This window comes from Culex quinquefasciatus, chromosome 1 (assembly GCF_015732765.1).
Source record: "Culex quinquefasciatus strain JHB chromosome 1, VPISU_Cqui_1.0_pri_paternal, whole genome shotgun sequence".
NCBI classification, from domain to species: domain Eukaryota; kingdom Metazoa; phylum Arthropoda; class Insecta; order Diptera; family Culicidae; genus Culex; species Culex quinquefasciatus.
The window spans coordinates 73,100,636-73,110,371 of NC_051861.1; positions in this window are offsets into that span (position 1 = coordinate 73,100,636).

Here is a 9,736-nt window from a genome sequence, read left to right on the forward strand (position 1 = left end):
TATGGGGTAATTTCGTATTTGTATTCGTATAATCCAAAAAAATACTCAATACCTCGTAGACAGTTGCCAGTACACAAAAAAACTTTTTCATATGGAGCGTAGACAATCGCATTTTAATAGATACAGCATACCGTAAACCGCAGTGACTTTGATAGCCGGGTGGCGTTGACAGGTTGATTTTTTTTCTGCAAAATGAAAAAAAAACGAATTAAAAACGAACAGAATGATATGAAATCATACTGAGCTTGGTAGAATAGTGTTCAAAGATCATCAAAAAGTAGTTAACATTAAATTTTGAAATGTTCTTATACTTAGTTATTTATAATTATGAAAACATTGATAAAAATGGCTACTTTAACACTCTCAAAGATTCATGTTTCTCTCATTGAAAATAATTTCAAATCGGAAAACGGACTAAATTATCGGAATTTTTGGACAATTTTGCACTGTGAACAGTGAAAAATAGATTTAATGTTACAAGTTTTATCTTTATATTTAGGCTTAGAATAATATTTGCAGAAAAGCAATTATCTAAGTAAAAGGGGATTTTTTAACTCATGATGCAAATTTTGTTATTTCTAATAAAAAAACGATAATATTTAAATTACAATTTTTATATTTTAGCTTATTTGGAACTTTTTTATTACTTTACTTGAGGTATTTGAGGTGCATACACATTTTATAAAATATAAAATAACCTAGTTAAACAAACATTTAATTGTAAACTGATCAAATGTAATACTTTGAGTTAACCCACTTAGCATCAATTTGATCAATCAATTATCACACTTTAAGACTGAAATTTGTTTTAAAAAAAAGGCTATAACAGACATCCCAGATTTTAAAATAACATTTTACATACTCGTTACACAATTTACACACTCTCTACAAAAAAATTAATCGTAATATTGACACATATTATGATTTTCGTAAGGGTTTTTGAGATTGTCTAGCAAATGAATATAACTGTGTTGTGAGTTTGATTATACCTGTTATCAAAATTGTCAACAAAACATAACTTCAAAATTTAATCTGATTATTATTTTTCTAAAAGTGAGCGTTCAAAACAATCTTGGTTATGGTTGGAACACAATGGTTATGGGTTATATGGACTGCTCAGAAATAAAACATTATGTATGTGAAAAAATAGAAAAAAAAATCTACACTTGTTTGCAAAACTTAACATAACACTATCAGTGGTTTCCACTTCAGGTGGGATTGATCAACCATCTTTTCATAGTGTAGGTATTCTCGCATCCTCGTGTAAATAATCATTCTCATTCTGCCAAGTTTTTATCGTAGTATGTACGCGCCCCTGCTGGCTGTCGGAACGTTCGTATCGGGATACCGATTAAGGTGAATTTTCTTTTTATTTATTCATTTTATTTCTCGCTCCGTTAGTCGTTTTCCAGAAAGGCAATTTGCTGCCAAGACGAGAGCGAGGAAACCACATCTCCCAAAGCCCAAGCAAGCAGGCAGGCAAGGAATCGTTTAGGGAAAATTTTATTTCGTTTACCCTCCTTCCTCTCCAAGTTGTACGCCATTTGCCCCAGAGGAGAGGCAATGCCATGTGACAGTCTATTGTGCGCACTACCCACCTCCTGTAAAAAAACAGTGGACAGTTTGCGCTGAATAGCTACTATGATCCGCTCACGGTAAATTTCATGCCATGTTTGCTTTGATTCATTTTCCGATTGCTGATTGTTGGGCTGTGGTTGTGTTGGTACGGAATTTTCTTTTTATCGTGGAGGGCGGTGTGGGAGGGTAATGTTTCTTGTTTTCCACTTCGCTGCACATCTTTTGTAACTTTGTGAGTGTAGCCATTCAGATTTCCAGCTATATCATGAAGTATTATGAAGAATTCTTAATCGTATTTTTTTGCCAATCTTTCGTTAGTGATTGCGAGTATTCTACGAAATCATATCCAAAAAAATGTAGGATCTCCTACTTTTGAAATCACTGAATAGCGAAAGCTACAATATTTCATGCATAAATGAAAATTGCTAGTATTTATAATTGTGGTGAAAAGTCATCGATTGTGATTGGACACTCAATAATATTTTAACTGAATGAATGTACATAGAAAAGAAAAAATATAAATATAAATGAAAAAATTGATATCCATGTTTATGAAGAATATGTTTCTTAATCAATATTTACTTAAAAAATAACCAACTCAATAAAATGATTTTTTCAAAATATATTTTTTCATAAAAAAAACTAATGGAAATAAAAAATCATAATAGAAACCCCCGCCTGAGTTGCAAAGTCGTTTTGTGGTGGAACTTCCGTGCTGCGTGTATGTGTGTTTGTTTGCGTGTGCGTCTGAAACGGAAAACGACCCCGGCTTCCATTCGTTCAAGCACTTGACGGAAACGTAATTTGAATTTCCTATTCCAGCACAGTCACCGACACCGACGCCACCGCCGTCAAGGCGAAAAAGATTCGGAAGTGTAATATCATTTTGACACCTTTTTCCAGATACCACAAAAAACTTTCCATCCAGCTTTATTGCCTTCGCCATCACAGTGGGCTATGACAAGAAAATTGGAAAAGTGTGATGGTAAATGTGTATTCCAATTATGTACTTCCTCTTCCTAACGACACGGACGCCTGCTTGGATCTTCTTCTTTTTTTCTGGCGCGCCATTTTCCGAAAGATTTTCCTCTCGGAGGAAAGGCGTTTCACTACCGTAGTGGAAAATGTATCTAGCAGAAATTGTAACGGAAATTGAAACTGAATTCCAGCAGTGGTGCTGCTGCTGCTAGTTGATAGCCTCTGGGGGCAAATTTCGACAGTTCCTTGCTGGCTGCTGCCAACGATAAATGTTCCCAACTACCCTCTACTTGTGGTACTTGTAGTGGGCGGCATGTTCCATGAGGGTTAAAGAATGTTCACTCTAGATTTTTCTTTCTTCTGGATGAGGCAAAAGTAAATCTAGTGGAGTAGTGGAGAAATTTTCTCGAGTGATATCGATATAATAAAACCTTGTTTTTTTTATAAACAAGAAACTATTATAATTATTGAAAATATGCGAAAACAATGCTACTAACATAACGATTATTATAAGTTTGTTAAATTTATAAGTTGTCGAAGTTGATGATTCTGTTTATCTTATATTATATATATTATCACTTGTAGCCCCAACGGGGTCAAAAAAGTTGGAAATGCAGCTCCACCGGCTTACAAGAATCATCCAAATCGATTGAGTTTTCGCCGAGATACAGCCGGTTGAAGTTGCATTTCCAACTTTTTTGAATCCCTTGGTGCTTCGCGTATATTATGACCCCGTTGGTGCTACAATCAAACTTGTCAATAAAATCTTCAACCAAATAACATTACCAATAAAATCTTCAAACAAATGGTTGAACATGTTTGATATTAACATACCAAAATATTTTCAAAGCTCGAATCCTAATACATTAAAGTAAGAATTTGACAGGACTTTATTAGGCCATTGCAAATATTTTTCAAAGTTTATCAAAATTTTAATGAAAATAGAAGTCAAATCTACTTAAAACAATCTAGAACGCATTTTTCTGCATTTATAATCGTATTTAGCATATTTGGGCTGGATTAAAAGTATTTTGAATTTTTAGGAAATTCCAATGTACAGCACCGCAAAAACATTAAATTTTCGTCAATACTTTGGTAGGGGAAAGTGGGGCAAGTGTAACAAGCTAAGGAAATCCTCGTTAAAACCCATTAAAACGTTAAAACATCTGTCGGATTTTTTCATAATCATCTTATTTCAGGTCTTGACTAAGACTTTGACAGAACAAATTTTGAAAAAATCCTGTTTTTCAATGTTAAAAATTGATTTTAAAATTTCTGATTTTCCGTACGTTCTACTCAACTAGTGGGGCAAGACGAACAACCCGTTGGGGCAAGAGGAACGATGCATGAAACAACATGTTAATTTGCTAACAAGTGAACTGCTATCACTTTGAAACATCAGATTAGAATGTATTTAAAACGTTTCTTTCACTTTAAGGTTTAATAATAATATTTTACTAAAAATTTGATCGTTTTTACGAAAACAAATTATTGCTTAGATGATAAATAGTAAATTTTCATAGTATCACTTTATTTTGTAGGAACTTTTTTTTACAATTGTTTATCAGTTTTAAGAACTTTTTGTATTTATTTCCCAATAAAATATGTTGTTGCAGAAATTCGTATTTTTCCATACTAAAAATCCATATGGTACACTTGCCCCACCTGAACAAGATTTCTAAAAGCTCTCAAAAAAACCAAAAGTTAAATCATACTTTCTAATAGGTGCAAATCATTGGTTGGAACACTACTGATCTAGGAAAAATAGGATTTTGATAAAATGAGCCTTAAAACGAACCGTCAGCCTTATTTTGTACTTTCCAAATATTATAAGAAAACAAAGGTTTTTAAAAAACTTCATTAAATCTTAAGCTCCGTGGCGTTTACGTCGTTTTGGCGGTTACGTGGTAGTAGAATTAGTTAATTGCACTGCTAGCAACAATTCCTCATACTGGAAATAATCAAAATTGTAAAAATAACGGCCGTACGAGCGATTGTTCCTCTTGCCCCATATGGTCGTCTTGCCCCACCTTCCCCTATTTTGGAAACTAATGATTGCAAAACAACTGGACAGGTGTAAAATGCATTTTTAAACACTTTGTTCATTCAAATGTTGAAACCAAAAATCAAATCAAAATTTTTTCGCTCTACAGCATTGCCTTGGCGTTCTCGATTGCGAGATTCCTGCTCGAAACTAGGTGTCCAAAGGCTTGATTGTTGAGGCAATTGCAAACCTAGAAAAAATTTGAAATTTGCTAAATTAAATTTGAAAAATATCTCTTTTTCATATTTTTCACAGCAAAGAATTAGTAGGCTTGAGCACAGAACTGTAATTAAAAGACGCAACTTTTGGTACCCAAACAAGTATAGGTCATCGCTCAAATTGTAAAGTTATCGCAGTTTTAGTAAAAAACACGTAGTTATTTCCCGTTTTCGTAATTTTTTCGTCAAAATACCAAGGAAACCGCAGAAAAAAATTATGCTCGAACGGAGATTTTTTTTTTAAATCATGCTGTTTTATGATCTTAAATGTAAAGAAATATAGTTATTTGTTTTTCATCAAACACCGGCATCTTGGGCAAATCAGGACAAATCTAGAACTTTTGTTTTTGAAAAAGTCCTATAAGCTATTTTGTTTCATATGTTTATAGGACCTTTAAAAAATCTCTAGAAATGTAACGAATTAAGACAGCTGTTCAGACATTTGTTTGCATCATGTTTTAACTTTTTGATTGATTTCGGTTAAAACAGAAACAGAAACAAAAAAAGTCCTCCTATTTCAAAATTTATTGTTCTAAAAACACCTATACCTATTCAGACTGTAGTCCCGATTTTCCCTATTTGGCGGTCATGACTTGAAGATAATTTGTAAAATATGTTTTTATAAAACATGAAATTTTTATGTCCACCGCGGAATTTGAACCGGCGCCCTCTAGATTGTGATTCCAGTGCGTGGTATGATTGATCCACACGGGTGGCACCACCAAATTAACTTTTTACAATCTGTTGACCCCTATACTCATAATTCACGGGGGCACTTCTATATTTTTTTAAATTTTCAGACCAATCTCTTCACGCTTTCTCCCTTATTGTGAACAACACTCACAGTAAAAAAATGTGTAAATATGGAAAATGTAAAATTTGAAGGTGTAATATTTCCTCTTTTACGATGTAATACTACCTCCATTAAAGCATAAGCATAGGTGCCCACCCGCAGTTGCTACTCCGTTATTGACCAGGACCTCCAGAAGTTACATCCACGAGCCGTGGAAGATGAGTGGGAGCTACCTTACCTCGCTTCGCAACTTTTCAAAGGCCCCTATCATGCTGATCAATACCGGTGCCGGCCACACCAGTGGTAGAGTCACGGGAAGTGGAGTCCGATACTTGAGTGATAGAGACCGCCCAATTGACTGCTTCTCCGACAAAGTATCACATGAGTTTTGAGGGGGTTAGTAGATGGGTATGAGGTCAGGATTCACGAGTGGCAGTGATGTGACCATGAGCATTTTGTTTATCGGTTGATAATTTTAAATCTTAGGCAGCCGGCTGCGGAAAGATAAATAATTGATTATTTAGAATGTTTTTTTAATCGAACGCGTGCCATCCGAGCAGTAGTGCTATGGGCTGTACTTATCAGTATATTTTTACTGTTTGTACAATTTAAGTAACGCGAGCAAATTTCAAAAATAGTAAATGAAAGACGCTTTTTTCTTCACAAAATCGATAGTTTGATGAGTTAATACGAAAACTGTCAGTTGGTACTATTACGATCAACGATTATCAACAAAAAGAAAACAGGACACCACGTAACCGATTGTAAAGAAAGTAAAACAATAACTTAAACGAACTAAACCGGCGTCGTGCCTTCAAATCAATGATGATAAAAGAAGGACTTATGAAAAATAAAATATCAAATAAAAGGCTCCGAAAAAACACCTTGCAGAGTAACTGCGAGGTCTCGCTACTCACAATCGAATCGAAAAATTTAAAAACGCGCGCTAATGGTCTATCCTAAATGTAAGCGTGAAAAAAAGAAAAAAAAACCCGAAATGAAGCCGACAAATACAAACAAATTTTAATCGCGCAACTCTTTTCCAAATTAACATGTAATACTTCCTCAATTTAGATTAAAAAAGTGACAAAACACTGGAAAATAATGTATTTGAACATTGTTATTACCATGTTTTTTTTTACTGTGTACATAATCATCAATGTAACCATCGTTCAAAAATTTATGCCACAATACAGGAAGGAAGAATTAGCAAGAAATTGGAACTTTCAGCATATTTTGATTTTTTTATTTTCCAATGACAAGCATCAAGACATAAATAAAATACATAAGGGTAATTTTGCCCCAACTGTACACAAGAATGTACAAATTTGAAATCGACTTATCTGATCATGCTTAAGTTTAGCGAAGCTCTTTATACTATAAAAACATGCAAGAATCCCGATTCTGAACCAAATTTGACCACTTCTTCTTTTTGGCACCGCCCCAAGTTTTTGCAATTGTCGCCCATTTTACAAAATAAAACTATTTGTAACAAAACATGATGGAGCAAAATTCGACTGCTTATATTTAAAGGAAATTGGACACTAAATTAAAAAGTGTCCTTTTGCGCAATTGAAAATTTACATGCGATTTTTTAACATACATGCGATTTAATGTTAAATTAAACCTCATCATGTTCCCAAGACACTATAACATAAGAACTTTTTTTTTATTGGGCAAATCGAAATCTTTTGAAAAAACGAATGTTTGAGCATGCAGTTGTAGAAAAAATCTGATTAAACAAAAATTTTGTTTTAAACATTGCATAGCTAAAAAAGGCTTAAAAGACACTAAACATTAAAATGTGTTGTGCAAAATGTTTTGAAGTTTTGAACCTATCATAATATTTTTAACATTAATGTGTATATTTTTTTTCTTAAAGTTATAAATTTGTATGACTGTTTAGTGTTCAGACTAAATTATAACTTTCTATAAATTTTATCGACACTTAGCAAATGATGGCCTTAACTGAGATATGCCCTCCTCAAGTTGATTTGGGCATCTTAAATGCTTTTAGAACACCCACCCTAGCAGTACCTCCCGTGGACCACCCACTTGCAGAAGAAATCAATATTTTATCGACTGAATGATTGGCCATTACGCGCTACTGTTTCGGCACTCGGCTTTGTTTCGTCTTTTTTTCTTTGTATGCTGTTTGCTACTTCAAACTGCTAATCCTTTGCGAACCAAAGGCAACCGACCTTTGTTCAAGAAAACCATTTTATTTCTCCGACTTTTTGCCATGCGTATCACTTTGCGCAACAATTTTCCGCCGAGGCGGCTTCAAAGGCTACCAAATACACACGCGATTGATCCAACACGGGGGAGGGAAAGAGACAAAAAGAAGAAAAAAGTCCATAAATCGAAACGCTTCGCTAAAACTGTTTCGGTGTTTGCGTTTCTCTCGGCGGGAGTTTTGTAATCCAATCCCGTATCAAAATCCTAAAAGCTTCTTGAAAAATGTACGAATCGGTCTCGGAAGCTGAATAGAGAAAAAAATCACACAAACAAAAATGTTCACTTTTGAGCTTGAATGGTATTGTAATTGATGTCACGGATGCGTTGATTTTGATGTGTGTTTATTTGATTAATTGGCGAAACTTTGCCTCTGAAGAAAAGAGGAGGTTACTCGAGCAACACACTCGTTATTAGATAAAGACATTCCCGGGCAGGTGGGAATAACAAAACGGAGGTCATTTCAATAACAATCTAAGTTTGTTATCAGATAAAAACGCTCATCAGTAGTGAGAAGAAAATATTATTACATCCCCAACACCTAGGCCAAAAAATAGGCTCGTTATTAGATAAAGACTAGGATGTAACAAAATCACACTTTTTTGTGGGCATTTCAGGGGATGATCCCCTAGGTGTACTGAGTCAGAATCCCAAATATGAGCCCGATTGGTTGCGACAGGACCTGGCGCTCCGGCTTCAAGGTTTAAATGGGATTTAACCCGTAAAATCGGTGCGTTTTGGTTTTTGCCATTTTTGAGTCCTTCAACGATTTTTGGATTTTTCAAAAACCTCATGAGCTTATAGATTGTGTTCCAGGGTACAACTTTGCCGAAGACTGTGAAGAGATTTGATAATTAGTACTGCTTGTACAATGCACAGTGGTCCAGATCGCAAAATTAAGTGGAAAATGGATTTTCCGAAAAATGGTTAAGTTTTGGAGCTTTGGTGTCTTCAGAAGAGTTGTTGCATATGGAAAGGGGCAACTTTTGGTTTGGTTGAAAATTAGGGTGGTTCACGATTAGGGTGATTTTGAAATCTAACTTTACAAGAATATTTTGGGATTTTTTCGTCTTCTAGAAAGTTGACGGACTTGCCAATCCAAGCAACTTTGTCGAAGACACCAAAATTTTATCTCGTAATCTACGCCTTCTAAGACAAAATATATAGAAAGCATCTGAGCAAACCTTCAAAATCAGTTTTTTAACGTGACAATTCAGGGTTAAGTTTTAGAGAAAAGTGGTATTCGGAGCACTTTTAAAGCTCTAAAAAACAAACATTTTTATTATCTGACAAGTCAATTTGGACTTAAAGTTCAAAAGTTACAGCGATTTTTTTAGGGTGGTCCCATAAGGTTTTCCCTTGAAAATTAGACTTTTTGAAATGAAGATATCTCGAGTTTAAAGAAAAACACCCCTGAGATTTTTTCAGCGTTTGTAGTGCTGGATCTCTTCTTTCAAATGCAGCCTAGTGCTTAAAATTTGGCTTGCGCCTTTTCGAGATATTTAAGTTTTAAATTTGCATTTTTTTTACCTTAAAATCGCTGTAACTTTTGACCCTTAAGTCCAAATTGACTTGTCAGATAATAAAAATGTTTGTTTTTTAGAGCTTTAAAAGTGCTCCGAATACCACTTTTCTCTAAAACTTAACCCTGAGTTGCCACGTTAAAAAAACTGATTTTTGAAGGTTTGCTCAGATGCTTTCTATATATTTTGTCGTAGAAGGCGTAGATTACGAGATAAAATTTTGGTGTCTTCGACAAAGTTGCTTGGATTGGCAAGCCCGTCAACTTTCTAGAAGACGAAAAAATTCCCAAAAATATTCCTGTAAAGTTAGATTTCCAAAATCACCCTAATCGTGAACCACCCTAATTTTCAACCAAACCAAAAGTTG